At 38.9% G+C, this 23,969-nt stretch overlaps 1 protein-coding gene and 1 long non-coding RNA gene across 8 annotated transcripts in view; one reads left to right on the top strand and one right to left on the bottom strand.

Annotated features, from left to right (window-relative positions):
* The window catches only part of LOC124858795, a 63,256-nt gene that overhangs the window by 18,701 nt on the left and 20,586 nt on the right, over window positions 1-23,969 (bottom strand). The window lies entirely within an intron of this gene.
* The window catches only part of LOC124858793, a 45,021-nt gene continuing 25,293 nt past the window's right edge, over window positions 4,242-23,969 (top strand). For 2 of the 6 annotated variants that reach the window (XM_047351010.1, XM_047351009.1), the window contains exons 1-2: window positions 4,242-4,485; window positions 19,352-19,425. The gene's annotated coding sequence lies outside the window, so the exon portion shown is untranslated. Of the gene's footprint in view, window positions 4,486-19,351; window positions 19,448-23,969 lie in introns of all 6 variants that reach the window. The other 4 variants (XM_047351007.1, XM_047351008.1, XM_047351012.1 and 1 more) reach the window with 2 other exon arrangements.

Below are 23,969 nucleotides of genomic sequence, written 5' to 3'. Positions count from 1 at the left end.
TTGTCTTTCAGTTGTGACATCAGAAGCTGTCTGGCCAAAAGGATCCTAAAAATTTAATCTTCATGCCTTCTCCTACAGCTAAAGCAGCTTAAACGACCCTGAAACCTTTGGGCAAATGAGGCGAGCAACCAGTTTGGTCTCAGATTTTGAGACAGCTACCCCACAGATGATCAGGAGGCACACATGATCTGTAATGGTGGCATCATACTAACTGGGTTCTCTATCACTGTTACTGGTCATTTGCTGATAGAAAACATATTACACATATTAATCCAGCTGACATGTCTGTTGAGATTTGTGTAGACTGTTTTTTTCACTCATGAGAAAGTGCACTCATCATGTGAGTTAACAATCAGCTAATTCCATTCAGTGATTCTATTTCGGTGTTACGTCTAGACATAAAAACGTTTTACTACAAACCAAAAGCCGCAGCTCAGTTCTGGAAAGACGGACCAGACACGGGGCTTCCAGAAAACACTGTTCAACACATTGGGCCCAAGCAAGTGTTTGGAGTTGATTTTCTGCCAAGCACCTTGCAGGGTGTTTATCTGAGCTTCAGAGATTAAATATAACTGATGAAGTCATGTGTTTACTTCCCATGTCTTTTCACTGGGGAAAAAGTTGTCTGCAGTCATAAAGTGTTTATATTAGCATCTTTTATGAGATGTTCCTTGTATACATAATTGTTTGCAATATAATAAAAAAACAAGACCAACAAAGTGCAAATTACAGGGTTTGTGGGGGTGCTGACCACCTATTTTCCACACTCCAAGTCACAACATCTGTAAACAAAGTGACTATATTCTGCCATCTACACACCCAAATGTTTGGACCACAAATTATGTCAGTGCACGGTAATGAACATTTAAGGCTGAGAATCACTCAGTTCATTCAATTAAAAAACTGGGTTGCTTGTAATTGTTTTCTATTAAAAGTTTTATTTCTCTAAAATGCATTTCTGGCAGAAAGATAAAAACGTGGTGGGATTTGCAATAATATAGCTGGTTATTCCTTAACGCCAAATTTAATTACAAGTTAATTTACAAGATGTGGTGTGTCTTGCTTGCTATGCTTATTTACATAATTTTTCATCAACACTATCCAGATTTACAGTGCATGACGGAGATTTTTTATGACTCTGTTGGATCATCAGTTTGCAGCGCATTACTTCTCTTTTTCCAGCCTCTCTAGCTTCATCTGTCATTGGTTCTGATGTTAGTAACATCAACTCTGCAATTCCATATGTTTGCATACATAAAGTTGCTCAATTCATGACATTTATGTAGCATGGGGCAACAGCCGTATGGTGGAACAACGGCTGCATGGTGGCACAAAGGCTGCTGTCACCTTGCAGCAAGAAGGTACTTGGTACGACTCCTGGCCGGGTGTCTTTCTGCATGGAGTTTGCATGTTCTCCCAGTGCATGAGTGGGTTCTCTCTGGGTACCTCGGCTTCCACAGTCCAAAATCATGACTTGGAGAGACCAATTAACCTAACAGGTTAATTGGTCTCTAAATTGCCCTTAGGTGTACATGGGTGTGTGCATGGTTGTTTTGTCCTGTGTGTCTCTCTGTTGCCCTGCGACGGACTGGCGACCTGTCCAGGGTGTACCCCGCGTCTCGCCCTTAGACTGCTGGAGATAGATACCAGCTTCCCTGCAACCCAGTATGGAAGAAGCGTGTATAGAAAATGGATGGATATTTAGCATGATTGGTTAGGAGTAGAATTACTTAATTTAGGAGAATTCCTTTTTGCGGATCAACTACAAATGTAACTCTGCCTACATTTCCTATCTGAAATCCAAACAGGTAACGGGTCCACCCTATTGAGACCCTTAACGAGAGTAAGCTGATAAGCAAAGACAATGGAAAACTACTATTTACATATATTTAACTGGGTGAATGTGGTTTCAGTGTAAAGCGCTTTGACAGGTCAAAATGACTGGAAAAGCATTTTACAAATTCAATCTTACTTTGTTTTCCCTCAACTTCTTTTACTCAAATGCGCTGTTCTTAGGTTACATCTTCTCTCCCTCATTTTTGGAACGCTGGCATTCAGACTGCAAGCTGGCATTCAGACTGCAAGGGAACTGCTCCGGATGAACCGTGTCAAGACCGGCAGTTGTAACTGTACCAGGGACATGTTCTCTAGTCCGTTTCAGGTTCACACTGGTGTGATCCGCTCCAGAAACTGGACTATGGCACAGTACAAAGCATTCCAAAGGTTTGGTGTGAAAGTACTGTAACTTTTCCTTCTCACATAGCATTTTGCATGTAGGGCTAAAAGTGAAACTTTGGTGTCATCTGACCAGAGCACCTTCTTCAGCAGTAGGTCTCCTAAACATCTTCTGAAAACAAGTGCAAACTTTTTTGTGGCTTTTTCCAACAATGCTTTTCTTCTGTCGCTCTTCCATAAAGGGAACATTTGTGGTGTACAAATAACATTTGTCCTTTCAACAGATTCGCCCACCTGACTTTTGGATCTCTGTTCCAGTTACCATGCACCTATTGGCTGTTATGCTGATTAATGCTCTCTTTATCTGGTCTTAGTACCTTTACCGTTGTGCCATAAGCTTTCCATTTTTTATATTGCTTTAAAGCCCAACCCTGCTTTAAACTTGTCCACAACTTTATCCCTGAAATTTCTGCTCTGTGTCCTCACAGGTTGAATCGAATTAGGTAAATTTTGAAGGTAAGTGGTTGCAATGGATTTTATTTTGAGGTATTACAATAAGAGATGGGGAATACACATGCACATTACCCTTTTCTGATTTTTATTTGTAAAACAATTTGACAAGCATACATCCGTTTCCCTCTACTTCATGATTATGTGCTACTTTGTGTTGGTCAATCACAAACAATCCCAATAAGATAGCAAACGTTTGGTTGTAACGTGACATGTGAAACGGTTGAAAACCTTTGATGGGCACTGTATATGCTAAAAGTTTAGATGCTTAACTTTGTGTTTTCAGCTGTTATAAACATTTTTTTTATTTTTGCTTTATTGTATATGTATAATTATTTGCAGGTTGTCCACTGTACTGTATTTAACATCAAACATGCGCTGGACTTTGACGGATTTCGTTCCTCTTGCAGAGGCAGCTCTATTTTGTCCTAATCTGAAGGAAACATATTGGTGTGTGCAAACCTAAATCTGTTCCACAATAGTGACAGCAAGTCCTGTTAAGATAAAAAAAAGTCTAAAATGAGCTTTACTCTGATACTGCCACTGGAAACAAAACACACAAAGCGTAAGCAGGAAGAAAGGGCCTCCATTAGTGTTCAGTACAGACACTGATGATTGATATGATAGCAAGCCTATTGAAACTGCAAATTTTACACATGATTGAGGCTCTATTGGATGTAATGAAATGGCTTTCCTGAATATTGCACTTGAGTGACTGTGTGACCACAAGCACAATGGCTGCCATTATAGCTTTGGACCTTCAAGCCCTCTTTCATTGTACTGGGTCCACTGCGTTATTACTGCAGAACTCAGAGTGAACCTGCGGCTTTGGTTTCTTGCTGTTTCGGATGTGACCATTCTCTCCGCTGGGAGCAATTCGTGGAGTGTTAATTGAGCACCGCAATCACTCACCAGATTTATGGAAAGTCAGAAGGGTCACAGGAGATTTTCAAAGGAGGCTGTCCAGGGAGCAAGGCTAGCCTCAGAGCTGCAGCTGGGGAATTTCTGGCCTTTGGAAGCACACTGCTGGCACACAAACTCCCTGTGTTCCTGCAACAACCCCAAAGGATATCTGTATTTTATAGAAAAATGATCTCTAAATTGTTCATATGGGAAAATCATAAAATTTTGTGGTTGTCTTTGTGTGGGATGTTCTGTTTTACTGTATTTACACTTTCATGGCAGAACATAGCTTGAAAACATCCTGCTCTCCCAAACTATATTATCTTCAAATAAAAAAACTGTGACCCAGTTTACTGGTATTGGTCATCCACTCATACAGATGTGTGTCATTCATTGGACGATAACTGAAGGCACAGACAGACAGGGTGTGGCCAGTGGGGTCCATCTGGCCTACAATAATCAGCTTTAGACAACAGAGATACACAGATAAAGATACAAGAGGATGTGTATAAACAGAGGTTCAGTTGTTGTCCACAGCATTTAACATTATATGTTAATCTCTAACCTAGTGCTGTACTGTACAAATATTAATGTGGTTCTTTTGATAGATTACCATTGGTTCTGAGTGATGACACAATAACATGATTTTCTGTAGGTTTTTTATCCTACAGTGTCAGTATGTTAGAGTATTAATTTGAATAAATGCGTGTGTGGCTCTGCATCTGGAAACTCCTAATGCTTTTTAATCCTTTTCTGTTATCCTGCAAAGCTCGTTCTGCCAGCACTCTATCAACTGTGTTTCACTAGTGTTGAAACAGAACATGAGCATCTGACAATATCCTCCTCATATAAAGGGTTGGCTGCACGCTCAAGGAAGAATGGCCTTGTTTCACTAAGGTAAGCTCCTATTTTCACTTTTCATTAAAACATGTATGGGCAAATCCTAAATGTTTGTTTTTAAATATTGCTAAATGTATGCAAACCTGAGTTTGGGTGTTCTGCTACTGAAATAGCTCAACAGCAAATATCGTTTCTCTGCACCGAGACAATTTGCCATCATTTAAATGAGGCTAAGAGAGGCTAAGAGCTGAGAGTCTTGTATTATCAAAGACCAGAGCTGCCTGTGCTATGCAGATTTTGTAGGAAAAAAATACCATCTGCTGAAAGCTTTTGGAAATTTTTGTACCTTTAAAAGAAGGAGTAAACAGCAATCAGTTGCACTGCTGGTTTTATAAAAACAGGTCAGGGATGTTACAGAATGTGAACTTATACAATAAATTATCTAAGTTATGTTAAAAATCATTTAACCAGTCAATGGATTTTATGATTCAGTTAATATGAACCCCTAGTTCAACCAAAACAAAGCATCTTTCAAGAAATAGTAACTCATTTCTAGAATACAATGTGTATTTGAGATCCTTCACTCTATTGTTATATGGTTTTACTTATCCAAAAAAAAAACTACCATCAATGCAACTAGGGTATTTGTTGATACTCCACGTTCAGTAATCTAACGCTTCCTCTCTGGAAACCTGTTGCTATAGTTACACTAAAGTTCTTTATTGATTGGCTGATCAATCCCTCGTGATGACTCCTCATCGGGAATCTTCCACCTGCTGAGAAGCTGTGCAGTGTTTGAAGACAAATACAGAACTGAGCACTCAAGGATTATTTTGTCTGTAATAGCAGCCAGACCCAACCCAAGCCAAAGGAGTATTTAACGTTTTTAAGACAGTAATTGCAAAAAACATTTGTTTTGGATCATGTAGTACTCTAAGCTGGTTTATTATTTTTCGTTAAAAGCTCTGTTATTTAGTGGAATTCTCGACCCATCTTTGAGGAGCACTTTGCCCCGTTTGCCTTTTCCACATTAACAACCCTTAATCCTAAGTGAAAAACCTCCAGACATCCTAACCTGGAAAAAACGAGATGACTGCCATGGTCCTGTCTGAATGTGACCTCCATAGGTAGACAGAAGCAGCACTGTCCTCCAGATCTGTCTCTGAGCTAAAGGGATAACTATAAGTATCCCTTTAGCTATTGTGAGTATCCAGTCAATTCTATAAGGACAAAAGACAACAGCACACGTGTCAGACCACAAAATGCACTTTTGTCCTTGTCCTGATTGGATTCTCTTTAGGTTTTCTCCTGCCAATTTCCAGTTCCCAAACTAACTTTCCTCTTGACATTTTTGCAAATTTACAGGTCTTTTTTTCAAATTAAATTCATACAGAAAAGACCATTCATCTTTTTAATCAACTCTTCCTCAGTAAAGCTTAGTGTGTAGTAAAGTAGAATTAATTGTCTTGCAGATCTGTAAAAAGTGTACACAAATTACTTCATATTTGCATTCATGGGTTTGTTACCGGAGGACATCTAAGTTACATGAAAACAAGAGGCAGAAACAGGACAACCACTTTTCTCAAGGGTGGGAGGCAGTTCTCATCTTATGATGGGCTACAAACACTGGTATAATTTTGACTTGAATAGATTGTTTTTTGTGGGCAGAATGGCTAGGAAAATGCTTGAGCAGTAACGCAATGCAGTTCAGAATAATTGCCTTGGGCTTGCCAAAATTTTTTGCTGTGATTATGCGATAAGCTTTTGAAGAAAAGTATTGCTGTCTTATAGTGAGAGTTGCCCAGACATGATGATTTATGAGTGCCTTACGTCTTTGTTTTGCTGCATGGAGCCTGCACGGTGCATTGAGTCTAAATATCATGCTTGCTTACACAGAAAACTAATGGATGTGTGTTACATTGCTAAATAATGTGGAGCTGTGAATGGGCTACAAGGAAACCTTTATGATCCATTAACCGGCAGGCGCGGTTTACCCCTGGCCATGTGTGCCAGCTGACAGAAACTGACAAGCCTGTATCATAAGCAGCCTTTGCCCATTATAGCTTTACTGTGGTTTGCACAGTTTCTCCCTAATCTCTCGAGCTGATTAGATACAAGCTGTTTTCTCATTAGGCAAGACTTCTCATGGTCCCGTCTTGTGGAAATGAATGATGGAATGAAGGTAAACACTGTGCGTATAATATGTTTGACTTGATGTCTACAGACAGCTCGGGAAGGGAGACAAGTCTGTGGAGTGGTTTGAATTTGGGTGGAGATGTTTGCATTTACAGTAGAACTGCAGACAAATATGCGAGGACCCCACCCTAGGCTGGCGATCAACTTCTCTGTCATTAGTTTCTTTATCATCCAGACAGAGATTGATGTTGAAGGATCAAATTCCTTGTGATTTATATTGCAAAAGAAAGTCCCATATTTAAAAGGAAAAAAAACATTTAGGGGTTCTATTGCACTGTTTGACCGTGTTTCTGTTTTAGTCAGGAAAGTTGGAAACAATCTACAGTTATAAACACAAATGAGGTCCTGATTTTCCTAAACTCCTTTTCAAGCTTTTCTTTCATGTTTTGTAAATCATAATGTTTACAACTTTTCCCTTTCAGTTTTGATTGGGCTTGTAGTTTGTGATAGTCTCTAACAAAAATGATTATGAAAACCATCTACAATACTGGGACTGTTCAGGTAGACCTTATGGTTTTGCTCCAGTTCTGTTCAAAATTGTAAAATTGTTTCCCAACCACTGTGTCACTTTACGTCATGGAGCCATGCAGTGGTTTGGTACTGCAGTGAATGGAAGCAGCCAAAAGTCTCACTTTTCTGCACAGTCCATCTTTTACTCTTGAGGTGTTTATTAATTAAAGAATGCTGCAAATTTTGTCTGACAGCACATGTGCTTGATGTAGGTGGATACTTAAAAAATGCTAAATAAAAAATCTTCACAGTATTTATATTTGATTAATGACTTTTACTATAAAACTGACTTGGGTGCACCCATTTGTTAAATGTGGCTAAATACAGCAAATGTTTTCAAAGAAAGTGCAACCTACTGTATGTCCTGTTCTTGTTGCTGAGAATAGACTAAAAATTTGTTCTAGACCCAGAAAATAGAAAAACAATCAGTCTTCAAAATATAATAAATTGCATGCCTTTATTTTAATAAGGCAATCATACAAGACTTTATTTTGGATCTGCAATGACCAATCCCTTTTGTACAAAAATTTTACTATTTAAGTTTGAGGCAAAAAACCCAATCACAATAAAATTATTTTTGGACTTTAATTAATACAATTAGAATTTTTGTGGCACGCATAGTTGATGCCACCAATAATTTATTGGCACCACAGTAATACGGATTTTAGAAAGTTGTTTTTGAGGACACTGATCCACCCTTCAAACTGTGTGTCCGAACAGTTAGTTTAAGTACCATTACTATTGGTCCTTAAAATGTCAGTTCCAGCTAATCTTCATCTAGTCACACTCACAAATGCACACAGATCCATACAAAATCGGTGGACAATTTGAGATTAAATGCCTTACGTAGGGAAACATCAACATCGAGCAGTGCAGAAAGCTGGAATCAAACTGACAACTTTGTGAGATGCAACATTTTGTGCCACAGTCACCCCTGAGCCACAGGTTGTTCTTTAATTTTATGCCAAGACGTTAATTGTTTTATAATAATGGAGCCAAAAGTGGTTCCAATAGAGAAATAGTTTTTGGTAGTTGATGAAAAAATCCACCTTCTTCACTAGAGTATTTTTTTATGAAACTAACACATTTCTCAGTAAATTTGGTGAAAATAAGAGTGCTCACTCCATCCTTTGTCAATGTTTCAAATAAGAGACCACAGATTTACAAATTTTTTACAATCGAGAAAACAATTTTCTTTTTTAAAACAATTGGAAGTCATGCTCTGTGGGTTTACAAGTGTATTACATAATCATCTACATATAGTACTGCCTTTTTGTTTAATAGGTGCACATTTCTAAATGTTTTATTTGCCTTGTCTAATTTTTAGTTACAAGATTTTCAGGTAGTCTCAAAAATATGATGAAATTTGGTTTATAAAAAGTGAATAATGGAATGGAAGAAAAAGTTTGGAACTGTATTGGAATTTCCTTAAACTGTCACAGAAATTTCAAAAGCAAGTAATCCGGCTTTATGTACTATTTGATTCTCAAATCCTTCTTCTTCCAAGATCATAATCATCTACCATCATGGCTTCCAAACCACGTTTACTTTATGACTCTGCTGTCAAATGAATGAGGGGGAATTCTAAGAAGATGGTGATCAAAGTTTACAAAATAGCGAGTGGGAATGCTGGTGAATCTACTGTACAAGTAATCTCGGTCATATGTGAAAGAGATAGGCAAATGAGATGCTTCCTCCATCTCCTCTAAAATGTGCACTTTCACTGGGTCAGATAACAAGCATGATATCAGGAGCTGAGGAGGACTAGGGGGTTGTGGTGGGCATGGGACCAACAACAATAGTTCAAAGCCTCTTTGTATTTTAGGTTGCATTTGATCTATTGTCCACGTTGGTCTTTAGAGACCACCACCAACATGGCATCAACTTACTCAGGGTTTTGTATGACTAAGATGCCTAAAAAGATTAGGTTCAGGTGAAACCCAGGGTTAAAAGTGAGTGGGAGGATCAGGAATCTTACCATTGTTTTGGGATGTTTCTGTGAGAACAGAGAACACTTAGATAAGAATGTACTTGTTTAAATGCTAAATACTGGGCTTTATCTTCACTGGAAGTTGTAATTATCCACATTAAGAGGAGTAAACACAGTAACAGGATAAAAAGAAATCTGTAATGAAAAATTAAGATCGATAAGCTCTTGATTAATTCTTTGTCTGGTGAAGATTGTAAATCCCTTGTGAAAGATTATCACAGTGGCCTGTTTTATTTTCTCACCGGAAAATCCTCCTGCAGAACTGCTGTTTGTCTGTATCTTTCACTCAGAGGCAAAATAACGGGTGGAATATCTTGGGAGGTATGCAAATAAAAGCCAAAGAGAGAAACATCTCAGAGAGACACCACAATGAATTAAAATATGAAGGATGCTAATTAAACAATGTGATGATTTATTGTCAGTAACAAACCATTTACTGTGACTTTCCCAAATGCTCTGCTTCCTGGAACATTTTGCATTTAATCATAGCTCTATAACCTTTTTTGCTCCAGTTTAAATTGTACTGAGAGTTTGCAAAGTTGTAAAAAGCTGCAACACTATGCGGCTTTAGTAATTTCTAATTAACATTTATGATGCAGTAGCAGCTGAGAAGTACAATGCCTTGCAAAAGTGTTTACACAACATTTATTCAAGTTACAACCACAGATTCAATTTATTTTATTGGGATTTCATGTGAAAATTATGCCAACAAATCTGACATCTTAAAAGCACCTAGTGCATTTTTAATTACCCCTTTACTCTGATACCCCTAAATACATTCTGGTGTAACAAATTTCCATCTGAATTTGCCTATTTAGTAAATAAGAAACAGCTATTCTCTGAAGGACTCAGAGAGGACGCCAGTGAAACAACAAGATACCTCACTCAAGAAGATAGATCAGGGATAAAGTTTACAGCAGGATTAGGTTATAAAATAATATTGAAAGCCATAATAAGTCCTGTTTAAAGTTGGATGTGAACCATGTAAGGGATACAGCAAACATGTGGAAGAAGGTGCCCTCGTGATGCTGGTGGCGGCACTATGCTTTAGAGATCCATTACTTTTGCAGGGACTAGGAAAGTGGAAGACAACCTGTTAGAGGCTACACAAGATTTGAGACTGGGGCGGAGGTTCACCATCCAGCAGGACAATGACTTTAAAGTAGTCAGAGCAACATTTGAATGGTTTACATCATAGCATATTCATAGACTAAAATGTCCAAGCCAAAGCCAGAGCTAAATCCAATTTAGGATCTGTGGTAAGACTTGAAAATGTATTTTTACACACCCTCCCCATCCAATCTAATTCACACAACAGGGGTTAATATAAATGAATGCCACACTTTTCCTAGATTTATTTGTAAAAAATCTGTAAAAAGTGTTATTTTGCTTCCACTTCATAATTATGAACTACTTTGTGTTGATGTATCACACATAATCCCAATCCCAATAAACTGAAGTTTGTGGTTGTGTTGTGAGAAAATGCAAAAAAAGTATTTCCTTTGCAAAGAACTGTAATATCACAACTCACAAAAATAGAACATTTTATTATTATTACAGCAATTTCTGTTGTCGGTGGATTGTATGACTAGTTTATTTTTGAAAACGAAAGTATTTTTTAGCTGGTCTTCATATCACCATGAGCATCACTCTGGGTTCAGGCTACAAACACATGAGCTATCGGCCACCTAATGAATGGACGGGACAGAGATGTTATCTGGTCTGAGGGAGGATGTTTACGGAGTGGGATTGGAAGGGCTGTGCAACTTCAGTGTGCTAATGCAGCTAACAGCCAGGAAAGCAGAATGTTGACTCTGCAGATTTAAGCCTGCTACTGATGGCTATGAGGCCAAACACCGACCCTATGGAGCAATAAAGAAAATCACCTCAGGCACGAGCCGTGGGGGTCAGAGGTAACAGCCCGGCTGGGAAAAACACAGACCACGGCTTTCAATCACTATTCTTCCTAATTGAAATGACAGTTGAAGACCAGTGGGGGTAACAGTGTTTATTTACGTCTTTGTTACATGGTGAGCAAGCACAAAGATATGCATGGCCCTGCCAGGGATGACATCGCTCCTGTATGCTGTCTGGCTCTGGGATCTCTGCCCCGGTACAATAAGGGCTTCCTGTCTGCTGTCAGAATTTGCAGCTCCCCACCCAGGCCTCGGATAAGGCGAGAGGGCTGGTGGGGACATAGTTTATTGAGAGACTGTGAGTCCTAAACGGACTGATAACATGGACCTATTCCCTTTCCTTCAACCTCCAAGCTCAAGCTTAGACTAATTTTCTGTAGAGGCTGCTTTCCTGTCCCTTCCACAGGTTTAATGAGCCTAACTGTGAAGATGCTGATGTAGCATTTCTGTAAACCCTAGTTTTCTGCACTTCTTTTTTTAAAGCAAAGCAGCTTTTCAGTAAATAAAATTGTCCTAAGAGGCAGCTCGTGCATAAATGGAGAGCTGGGCACTATTATATATATTATGTATATATAATCTAGAAATCTAGAAAGTATAATAATAATCTGCCTTTCCATTGTTTTTCAAATCAGGCAAGTAATTTTAAAAGTAAATTTTGACAACAAAAACACTTTTGTAGTCACACTGCTCTTAAAGAGGACATGCGAACCATATATCAATGATAATGTATGATTTGGATTTGTAGTGTCTGATAAAAACTTTTTGTACTCAGGAAACAGAAAACCCTTTAAAAGTACAGAAAAAGTACTGGGTAAACACTTTTGCCCCAAAGATAATCAATGCTCGAAATGTGGGTGTGTTCCTTTAAAGTAAACAGGTGAAGAGGATGAACTTCCCTGCACCCACCCAAAAAGGTTTCTCTGTAAAACGTTTTGTCCCAGGATTATAAAACACTTGAAATCTTGAATTTAAGAAAAGGAACTACCCAAAGTTGACAAAAGATGACACAATTCAGTTCATGCCATAGGTAAGACTGATAGCCTATGCAATAGTAAACAGAGCAGTAAGGTGACCAAAGTTGTTGAGCATAATGTTGATCAGTTAGGAAAATGTTCTTACTTTGTATATGTCCTCATCTGTCAATACAGTTTCTGCAGATCATGTTAAATCCATAACCACTCCATGGAAATTATTCTCCTGCATGTTTAGCCACAATAATTAGCTTTGGATGCAACATTTGTTTCCGAATGTCTGAGCCAAATGAATGTGAGAGAGTTTGACTGCACACAATCTGATTCTGTATCACTATTTTAACTACCCTTTCAATTCCATGTGGAGCACTAGAATGAATGACTTTTTAGAGCTTAACTACATGTTGCTCAGGGAAAACTGACGACAGATGGACATGTAGCTAAATCCTCGCGAATAAAATACAGACAGAGATATATGGAAAAAAGTTAGACTTGCATAGGCACTGGATTGCTTGCTAATATAAAGTAGGCTTTTCTGGTGACACGGTTCAAAAGAATCTACTGACTAATTCCTGTAAAGATTAGAGTGACGATGCTGGTCAGAACCAGAACAGACATTATAATGTCTAAACTGAATGCAGCCTTAATATGAACATTTTAGTGACACATGACCACAAGTGGTAGAAGACAGAATGGGCTCCCAATAGTGAACTTTCAAATCCCTCCTGTATTGGCTTGTCAGGTCTGAAAGTTACTGCTGTTAGGCAGTTCTCCTGACATCCTGCACCTCACTGGATAAATCATTATGTACTTCTTCATTTTATGAACTTAAATTTGAGTGTTGGCTTTGGTATTACTAGTTTTGTTTTGGGTGGACCTTTGTCATGCACTGATGCTCAATACGATGATCCAAACATAACATTGTGCTTTTTTTATGTACTTTTTGAAGATATTTTTTGGAAATGAAAACAACCATTTTATTAGCAACAATGAAAAGGAAAATATTAAAAATGATGATGTATATCAGAGTACGTATACAGTGCTTATGCTGTGTTGTGCACATTAGCACTGTTGTATATTATATAAATTTTAACATACTACCATACAAAATTAATATTATTTTGAGTGTTTCTGCTGCCCCACCTGGGTAGCAAGCCACATTGCCTACATAAAATACTGCCACTGGTTGTTTTCCTGTTCATTATATACAGCCTATCCCTTTGGACAACATTAGACAACAAAAGAAAAACACAGACAGAAAATTTTAAAAGAGAAGATTAGCATTGATTTTTCTGCTGTAAACACTGATGGTGCTATCTGAAGAAGTGGGGGAGGACCATAAGTTCTCCTGTTTCATTGAGGTCAAAGTTAGAAAGCGACCCTGAGCAACTAGAGTCTTAAAGCAGCCTGCTGCCGTCTAGTGTGACTAGACATTCTGCATTAATGGGCTCCTGAAAGGATCATCAGCACAGGAGGAAAAAAAAATACAAATACTCAACCTCTAAAACTCTAGCGGCATGAAGGAGGGATTAGTTGAAGCAAAACACAAGCATGTGCTTTAAGGATTACACCAAGATTTTAGGTTCACAGTCAATTCATTGTTCACATCTTAACACACAAAGTGTATTGCTGGCTCTTTAACAGATTCTCTGAACAATAAATAACAAACAGGGCTTCTGAATGACAAGAGGGACCTGGATGTGCTGAGATTTTTTCTGATTGAATCAACCATCTCATGAAATCTCTCCAAGTATGTAATTTCCACAGGAACATGACACAATGCCATTTCTACAAATAGGACATCACAAATTCCAAACAGGAACAGCATGTTGTGTGATGTAAATTTAGATCACGGCAGTTGGATACACCAGCTTGGGATCTTATAAAATAGGTTGTTAAAAGCAGAAAACGAGCATCTATTGTGGTGTCTTATTCTCATTTAACTCATAAAAAGGTTCAGCTTCTTCTAGCCAAATCAGTCCATGTATTTAAAAAGTTTAAAGCCAAGAATCAAACGCATCTGATCGCAATGTGTTTTCGTTCATTAGCATTTTTTGCCAGAAGTGCCAGTGGTCATAGAAGAACAACAACCTATGAGTGATGTTTCTGCAAATAAGAAACATCAAAACCTCTTTCCAGAAAAGCACACTTCTCGGAAAAACAAAGATACATTGTCTGTAGTGACAAAGTATTTTCCTTATTTACATGCTGACTTATTTTAAATTACGCAATACAGAGACCTAAAGTACGTTAACTACATTTCCTACACTTAGTCAACCAAAGATTCACTTGGCAAAATTCAAGCAGACAGCTAATATTTTATGAAGAAACACAAGAAACACAAGAATTGAGGATATAATTGAATCCTTAGATAAATACTACACTCTGTAAGCTTCAAGAAGCTAAATGATAATGTTAGCTAAAATGCTAACAGTAGCATGTTGGCTAGCATTACTTCACTCCATTCAGTATCTTAATTTTAGCTTTTAGAAGTTAAAATTAACTAAAATGTTAATGTGTGCATTTTGTACATAGTGTAAATATTTTAACGTCATTCATTAATTATACATTCTTTAAATTATGTATGCTTATTAAGTGCATTTTAATTCATTATTGACAAATTTAATCAATGACAAATGGATTGATCCGGTGATTGAACTGTGGCCCTTTTGACCCTCTATACAAGTTTAACATCCGGTAAAATACAAAACAAACCTCATGAGTCCAGATTAAATTATTCCCAAAGAAAAGATGTTTGTTTGGCATTGCTGATAAGCCTTTTCACATCTGCTCAATATCTTCTTTTTTAAAGAAACTAATTGAATGAATCCCTTTATTTCTTTGTTAAAGAGTAAGAATTATATCTGTCACTAAGGCCTCCAGTTTGCCTTTTCTTGTATGTACCACAAATATAATGCTTTTTGTATTCTTTACAAACCCTGTGATTATAGCTTGCCACATCTGCCCCAACCTTTCAGATAAATATAGGCCATATAATCAGCTGCCACACTTAATTAAACACCTCATCATTGCTTTTATCAGAGGCATCAAAGGACAGCATGCCCAAAGTGGGCCATGTAGATCAGACTTCAGCAGTGCCCCTTCAAAAGGTCTTTGCACAATAGAGGATGCTAAAAATCTTTAAGTTAGTTTAGTGGAAATAGGTCAGTGTGGACAGCTGTAGGTATTGTGTCCCAGGCCTGGCCTGTGGTCCAGCATGCTTCTCGCCATATTTAACACCCTTTGTGCCATCCTCTCAGCACTAATCTGTCCTTTCACTGAGTGTTAACTTTAATTTGCAGTGATGTCGAGGAGGGACCAGGCATCGTTAGGGAAACTCAAAGGGGCTACAACTGGACAAGTTGCTTTTGTCCTCCGTCTGCCTCTTTTTAAACAACCATGACAGCAGATTTGAAATGCCCATCTGATGAGGCTCAGATGCTCTGGCTTTACATGTCACAGTGACTATACTTTTAGGCCTGAGAATGTGAAAAACATCTAATCATCAGGACAAAATCAGCACATTAAACAATACTACAGATTAGATTCCCAAACAGTTTTATAGAGGGCAGCTCGTTTTCTTCAGTGATACATCGTGGTTATCCTTGAGAGCTCTAAAATTACAGATAAATTGTAATTTGATTTAGCTTAGCTGTCTCAACACTACAATTCCAAGGAGGACATGAGTGAGAAGAGATAACTGTATCACTTCAGAGAGTCTGGCATCAACACAACATGGTGTTCCCATGGGAAAATTACAGACACAACAGTTTTTGTTGAACTCTCCAGTGGTGATCATAATACCATTAATTGTGTGCAGAAAGAGTTAGCCATAGAATGCTCTGAAGGAAACCACAGTTGGTAAGGAAGGCTTGTAGAAGCTTGCTTTAGTCTCAAGTCTGGGCTGATGTGTCTAAAACTGCATGCTTTCACATTTCTTGCAAAAGTGTTCATACCATTTAGAGATTTTATGTGACATGCCCACAAAAATAGTGCATATCCCTAAAGTAAAATGCATGTGTTAATTTTGTTTTACAAATAAAAATCTGAAAGGTGAGGTGTGCATTTGTATTGCCCCTCTCCAAATCATTAATTTGTAAAAACTACCTTTTGCTGCAAATACAGCAAGTCTTCAGGAGGGATGTCTACCAGCTTTTTGCATCTAGAAACTGAAATTATTCACCATTCTCGTTTGCAAAATGGCTCAAGCTCAGATGGGATGGAGATTATCTGTACACTTCAATTTTTAAGTCTTGCCACAGATTCTCAACTTGGATTAGGTCTGGACTTTGATTAGCCAGCTCAAACAGATGACTATGCTTTAATCAAAACCACTACTTTAGCTCTGGCTGTTTGTTTAGGGTCGTTGCCCTGCTGGAAGGTGTAACTTTGTCCAAGTCTCAAGTCTTTTACAACATCTCAGGTTTTGCTTCTTCCCTTCAACTATGGCCTGCTACCCTGTCTCTGCTGAAGGAAAGAATCCCAATAGCATGATGCTGCCCACAGCATGTTTTACCACGCATCTTGTATGTGGAGTGTCAGTTTTTAGCCACATGTAGCATTTTGCATTTAGGTCAAAAAATTCATTGTGGTCTCATCTGACCAGAGCACATAACAATATTGAAGGAGTATGAATACCTTTGCAGGGCAATGCATGTAACATTTATTTCACCAAATAATTTCCCCAAAAGAGATGAAAGAGAAATGATTTACCAGCATAAATGCTCATTATCGTTATTCTGCATCAAAAGATAACCTTGAAACTTAGGGGAGAAATGTGTTGCTATATATCAAAGCTATAAAGTGAGAGCAAAAAAGTAAAAGTGTGAGCGGGGCAGATGCTGGTGGGCATAAAGGGAAATGTCCTTCCATCAAATTAAACTTCTTTCTCTATCAGAGACACACTCAGATTCCAGCAACCCAATCAGCCAATCTAAGACAAATGATTTTGTTGAGCTTTCCTGCCACACTGGGCGTGGGAACAGCAGAGATTCACATAAAAAAAAACTGAGAGCCAGTAAATTATTTCCCTCCTGCTTCAAAGACTTGAACAAGAAGAAGAAAAAAAGTTTGTGTTTATGTTTGTTATTGTCTTTGAGCTCTCTCGGTCTCAAATGGTTTCTACTGAGCTTGTGTATGTGTAAACAATATTTAGCAGAAAGTGCTGTCTGGCCAAAGAGGAAGAACACAAAAGGATGCCATCTTTCATTCTCACAGATAAATAAACCTCTTCAAGGGTCATTTAAACCAGGGGGGGTATGCATTACGCTTTTTTTGAGGCAGCATTTTGATCAAAGCCTATTTCCTTTCCTTTATCCCTCCCTGAACATGGCATCCTCCCAGCCTCCTTTATTCCCCCCAACCACGTTTGCCTTGCTGCTACTAATCATTGGTGGTCTCCTGACTGCCAACAGTAATTGATTAGAGAGAAGGGGGAAGGGAGGAGAGTTGGACTAGCTGTTGAGGGGGTGGAGCGGGGAGTATGGAGGGGAAAGTTCAGCCCAAAAGTTCTGGAGGTCACTGGCCTTTTCTTCTCCCCTCTGAACTCCTTTTCTCAGGCTATTAGGTATCAGCCAAGTATTTGGCACACTTTCTAAGAGTTTTGGCGGGGGGCAAACACAAGCAGGAAGGTTCGTGTAAGCAAAACATTTATGCATCTGCTTGAGGGAAATGATGGAAAGGCTGGCAAAGAGGTTTGATTCATGATGTGTTGATTTAAGAAATCAACAGCATTGGTAAAAGATGCTTATTTTTGTTGCCCTCCCCATCCCAACCTCACTGGTTGAGTGCCATCAAGTTGTTTGATCCTTAGAGAGTGCTCCACATCCTTGACAATATAAAGCGTTCAGCAAATGTTTTCCTAAAGATGTTACTCCCTCCAACCCCCTCCCTCTAATTTCACAGGAAGAGGTGACATTCCTTTCCCCTGGAAAGTGACTCATGCTGCTGTCTTGTTTAGTAAATGCAATTATGGGCTGGTTAAAACATTCTCCTTCTTTGTAAAATCAGGGGGAAAAAAACTCTTTTTCAGTCTGACGGGGTGTGTGTTTGCCTGTGTGAGTTCTCTGTATGACCAAACAGGGTCATGTTCACCACAGAACCTGCTGCTGCTGAGTACGGACGCAGAGTCTTGATGCCTGTGGAAACATGACTGTCACAGGAAATGTTCAACATGCTTCGCCATGCTGCTGCTGAGAGACAGAGAGAGAGAGAGAGAGAGAGAGAAAGAGAGAAGGAGGTGAGGGTGTTGCAGAAATGGCAGCCCTCCCAAAGCAGAGGGGCTTATTGTTGATGTTGGCTGCACCACCGTCTCTGGGCTGTCCAGAGTTTACTGCTCTCTGCTTGTGAGACCATTACAAACACAACTGGAGCATGATCAGCTACTCACAGACCTATGTCTGGACATGTAGACTAACTCACAGAGTGCAGTGAGGCCTGGTGATGTAACATCTTGAATGCAACTGAAGAAGATGACAAAAACAAAACAACAAAGGACCATGATACAATACAAATCCTTCCCAAACTTGCACCCATAAAAAAGTATTTTCTTGATATTTTATGTCATAGATGAATACAAATTAGTGCAAACATGGCAGAAAATGAAACATGATTTAAAAATTTTCAAATTTATAAAAATTTAAAAAATTGCATTTAGTGTTTTTATTTACCCCCCACTGAGTAAACACTTTGAAGAACCACCTTGTTATACAATTAGATCTGCAGGTCTTTTGGGGTATGTATAAACCAGCTTTGCATATCTAGAGACTATAATAATTTTTTAAAGCCACAGATTCTTAATTGGAGTTGGGTAGACTTTGACTGGTTCATTGTAACGTATAATTATGCTTTGATCTGAACGCTCTCAGTGTTGGTGTAGCCTTAGCTGTATACCACAAGGTTTTCCCACAGGAAAAAGTGTGTGTTTTGCTTGATCCATCTTCATATCAGCTTTGATTAGATTACCTGTGTCTGCTTAAGTAAACCACCCCCACAGATTGATACTGCCACCACGTGTCACAGTGGAGATGGTGTATGGACGGTTATGTGCAGTGTTAATCTTCTGTCATATAATTTCACCTTATCTAATTAGATCTTTCCTGTGTGCCCTACATGGCTTGTGTTAAACAGCAGATTAAACTTTCAACATTGGTCTTCTGACAGACCGACAGAAGTAGGGCTGCCATACAATTGGCGCCATCAGGCCTTCTGACCACCATCAGCAGGCAAGGCGGGTGAAATGTCTTGTCCAAGGACACAACTGAGACAGACCTGAGGGTTAGAACCAGTTACAAGACAAACCGTTAACACCTGAGTCACTGTCGTCTTTGTTGTGTCAACAGATTGTCCCACCTGGCCTGTGGATCTCTGCAGCTCCTCCAGAGTTACCAGGAGCTCCTCTGCTGTTCTCATTTGGGTACATAGACCAGTCTTTTCAGGTTTGCAGTTGTGCCATACACTTTCAGAAGATAGATTGACCGCTATTCTGTGAGATGTTCAAACTGTAATGGTTAAATAACTTAGCTTTCACCACAACCTGTCTGCTGTGTTCCTTGGTCTTCATGATGTGCTTTGTTCAATATTGTTCTCTAACAAACCTCAGACACTATTTACTATTTGGGTGAATTGTAAAAGTAGTTGGTTCCACTGGATTTTATTTAGGGGTATCAAATTAAAAGGGGCTGGACACAAATGCCACATTTTCAGATTTGTCTCTGTAAATACTTTAGAAAATCATGAATCACTTTTTCCACTTCACAAATATTTGTTATTTTAAAATAAATTGAAGTTTGTAATTGTAATATCAGTACAGGAGTTTGAATACTTTTGCAAGGCACTGTAAATTAAAGAGAAATAACAAGAATAGTGTCAAATTTACATTATGAGAAGAAGGACTGTTGAAGTGAAGAATGGTTAGCTTTCCATGCAGGCCTCAGCCTTATTCTGCCTCAGGCTAGAGCAGCTGTGAATCATTCATCTTTGCCTATTTTGTCACTTTCAGTGTATCGGAACATGCATCATAAGGAACTTATTTTTCACATATCTGCATAGAAGGTTGCAGGTTTTCCTCTCATTTTAAACACAACCTCAACAATAAAGAAGATGGAACATTAATCCTGCATATGTGTTTTCATTCCCCTACTGCTTAAGTATATCCAAACAACGTGCACAGAAGATTATGACAAAACTTGATATGCTTGCAAACACCAGATCAAGATATCATGAAAGTCCGGTTACCGCAGGCTACAAATAAAAAGCTTTTGTGTGGTTTAACTTTATCCAGACGTGCAAATACCAGTGGAGGTCCCTCTAAGAAGTGGTGAGGTCTGTTTAATGTCCTGACAGTTTGGAGTATCTGCTCTCTGCTGCCTCCCTTTGTTGGCCTGGCAGCATTGATTTGGATCAAGTCATAGACCCCCATTGTGCATATTTATTACATAGAGAACCAGACATTTTATGTGAAAGTGGTTTTATCTGCCTTTCTTCATGCAATCTATATCTGAGCCTGGATGCCTTCTAACATTGTTGTCTTGCTAAAATCTGAGATACCCTAAACGCACATAACTTTAAGCTCTCTCATTAAACCTGCGGTCAGGATGTTCTCTTGAGATTAGCTGCAGAAGTGGATACCACCATGTGGGTCTCTGCATGACACGGGTATAAAGCTCTTTTCACCTGACTTTCTAGTCTTTCACACAGTCTGTCAACAGTCGGCTGGCTGCCAGCTGAAATCACCACAAGGTGCTGTAACTTATGCCTAGCAACAAAGACTTGTGATTTGTGTGTTAGAAGGATGATCTTTTCCCTAAATCTGCAGCCAAAACATACTAAAGCACACTTTTAATCTATTAGTTAGGAATACAAAATAATTCTCACCCCCCTAGAACTTATCTACATTTTGCCATGGTATGACCACAAATGTCATCATATTTTGTTTGGCTTGAAGTGAAAAACCAACACAAAGTATTGCATGATTTTGAAGTGGGAAAAATATATATGTTTTTTATTCTTTTTTTAACTGGTTGCTTTTGTGTCCCGGCCCCTTTACTCTTATAGCAAATAAAGTCCAACTATGAGCAATTTAATGGCAGAAATGCAGACTACCAAGACATGCCCTTCAACCTAAACTGACAGGGCAGGTAACGACAACATTAATCAGAGAATCAGCTGCAGAGATCCAGAATTCAGGAGTGAGAATCTGTTGGCAGGATGCCTTTTAGTCACCCCCAAATCTGGTCTTTACGGAAGAATGAAAAGACGACAACCATTGTTGAAAGAAAGTTACGGGCCATGTGGGACACAGCAAACACGTGGTAGAAGGTGCTCTGGTTAGATGAGAACACATGTTTTTGTTTGCATGCAAAATGCTGTGTTGCCACTACACATGCTGTTAAACACACCATCTTAATAATGGGATATGGTGGTGGCAGCATCATGCTGGGGTTTTGCTTTTCAGCAGGAACGGGAAAGATGGTCAGTAGTGATGAGAAGATGGATGCAGCTAAATACAGGGAAGTCCTGGAAGAAAACCTGTTAGAGATTGAAAAGACTTGAGACTGGGGTAAAGGTTCATATTCCAGCAAAACAATCAAAACATACAGCCAGAACTTCAGTGGTCCCTGAGGGCTCACTGTGCTACAAGTTTTAGGTGTTTTCCTGCTGCTGCACACCTGTCCTAAATAAATGGATGATTAGCAGGCTTCTCCAGCCCTTTTTTGGATGAAAAAGAGGTAATGCAATCAGTTCTGGAGCAGTGCTGGAGCAGTACTAACTGTACTATAACTATGGTTTCATTTGCGGCAGGCTGAATTTGTTGTAAATTATTTTTAACCAATACAGTAGGCAGATAAACATCTTTGCTTTTGACATGGTGTTTGGCATAAACATTTCTTCATTACTTGTGTGGAAATTAAAAAACTGAGGCAAGAAATACCAAACCTGACGAGTCAAACAGCTTCCTTTCATTCCAAAGAAAGACTCCAAGGGAAGACATGCATACCTTTAAAGAAGTATTTAATCCTATCACTCTGCTGTCACGTTATGGGCGTGAGAAACAAAAAAAAGCATGGATATTATCTTTTCATAACAGCCTTTGGTGTGGGTGGTGCAGTAAGACAGTCTAAGTCTGAAGCTGGATGATTCATCAAGTATCAGAGAACCGGATGGCTCCTCTGGAATGAGGGAAATGTCATCCGATGCCATACGGGTTGTGTGAGCCACACATCCACTGCCCCTATTCTCACAAGGCCCCCTGCAAACCACCCTCACAAAAATTAAACATGAATTTCTCAAATTAATATAAACACACAAACGCACCAGTGTAAACACATGCATAACGGCTTTTAATTTAAGATATTTGTAAGATACTTGCCAATGAATCTTATGTTTATCATGGTACAGCTGCCTTATCAGGCGTTTTAAACAAGAGTGTCTGCAATGATGCTGTTTATCATATCAAAGGATACCTAATGAGGCTAGCATTAATTTCAAGTGTTCACCTGACCTCAAGAGCATGAATTGGAGCTTTTTTTCCCTCTCTGGTTTTCCTATGCAACACATGATGCAGCTGACCGTCTGTTGTGTGCAGGTTCAATTTCACAGAGGAGTGAACGGAGGTTTCATCCTTTCTATAAGGAGAAATTTGTTTAATTTTGCTGAAAATAAGTGTATTTTGAAAAATACCAGGACAGCTAGCTCAATGGCGAGTGGAATAGCTGAGAAACAATGGGCACATAGGAAAACCTGGAGAAAAAGTGGCAATTTTTCATTCAGACTGTTATTCTGCTCGTGTCTGTGTGGTGAGAAGGAAAAGAAAATGAAGATTAATGAGGGTCGTTTGCATTCACACCTGGATAAATGGGCATCAGGTGAGAAGAATGTGGTCCATATTACAGTGGAGGATCTGGGGATTGATAACACTGGCTTCAGCCTGGGGGATGAGGACCTCCTGACCCTGAGGAACAGCACGATCCGCTCATTCACATCTGCGTCAGCCTGCTCAAGGGCTCTGAAAAAAAAAGGACTTGATGCTTTGTCTTCACTTGTTATACAGCCCCAGGTTCAACCTATAGCCGCCATAAGCAACAAGCAGGGCGATGAAGCCGAGGGGGAATTTCAGTTTGTGTCTGAAAATGGTGCTGATGGCACATCTGGTTCTGGAGGCCTCCTAACAGCACCCATAATCAATCTGATCCCACCAACTCCCTCTAATATTCTTGATGGTCTGTTCTTTGACATTAATTTGGATGAATGTGTGGCTCATTCATCTGCCAGTAATGGAAGATCCGCTGCTACTGACCAGGATAAGAACTGTTGTGTGGAAACGGAGGAATCAAAAAAAGGATTTACACTGGATGAAGGAAGTATTGAAAATGCTGAAAGCAAACCCAACAGTGGTAGTGGCCTAAGTGATGAGTTTGGAGACCAAGGAGAGTCTGTTCATTATAAAAAGCTGGACAAGGAGATATCAGGAGCCAAACTCCTGTTAAGTGCCTTTAAGGTGGCTCTTCTGCCCGAGATCCGAAAGAAATGTGAGTCTATAATTTTTCACTTAATGGTTAAACTCTGGAGCAATTAGCTTTCCAATTAGGCGATAGCTATTAGATTCATTAAAGAAGCTTGTAAATGTCTATTTGTGTAGAAGTAAAACATTGGAAAAGGATGGCGTCAAAATGAACTTTGAGCATATAACAGAGTCAGTGGTCGAATATATGTTGGTGTAGATTCTCTGTTACCCAGGACATGACAATCCTAAATTAATTGAATTATTCATTCATTAAGCACATTTAAAAACAAACTGAGTTGAAGTTGCACTAAAGTGTATGAGCAAAAAAAAAAAACCCCTAACATTTAGGGTTTCAAACTTTAAAAAGAAAATCTGTCATATTGTTTCGAACCACATGCAGAAAGCAATTCAGGAGACTGAGTTTAACGGTAATTAGTTTATTTACAATGTAATGA

This window comes from Girardinichthys multiradiatus, chromosome 22 (genome assembly GCF_021462225.1).
Source record: "Girardinichthys multiradiatus isolate DD_20200921_A chromosome 22, DD_fGirMul_XY1, whole genome shotgun sequence".
Taxonomy (NCBI): Eukaryota; Metazoa; Chordata; class Actinopteri; order Cyprinodontiformes; family Goodeidae; genus Girardinichthys; species Girardinichthys multiradiatus.
This window is presented reverse-complemented; position numbering and strand designations above follow the sequence as displayed.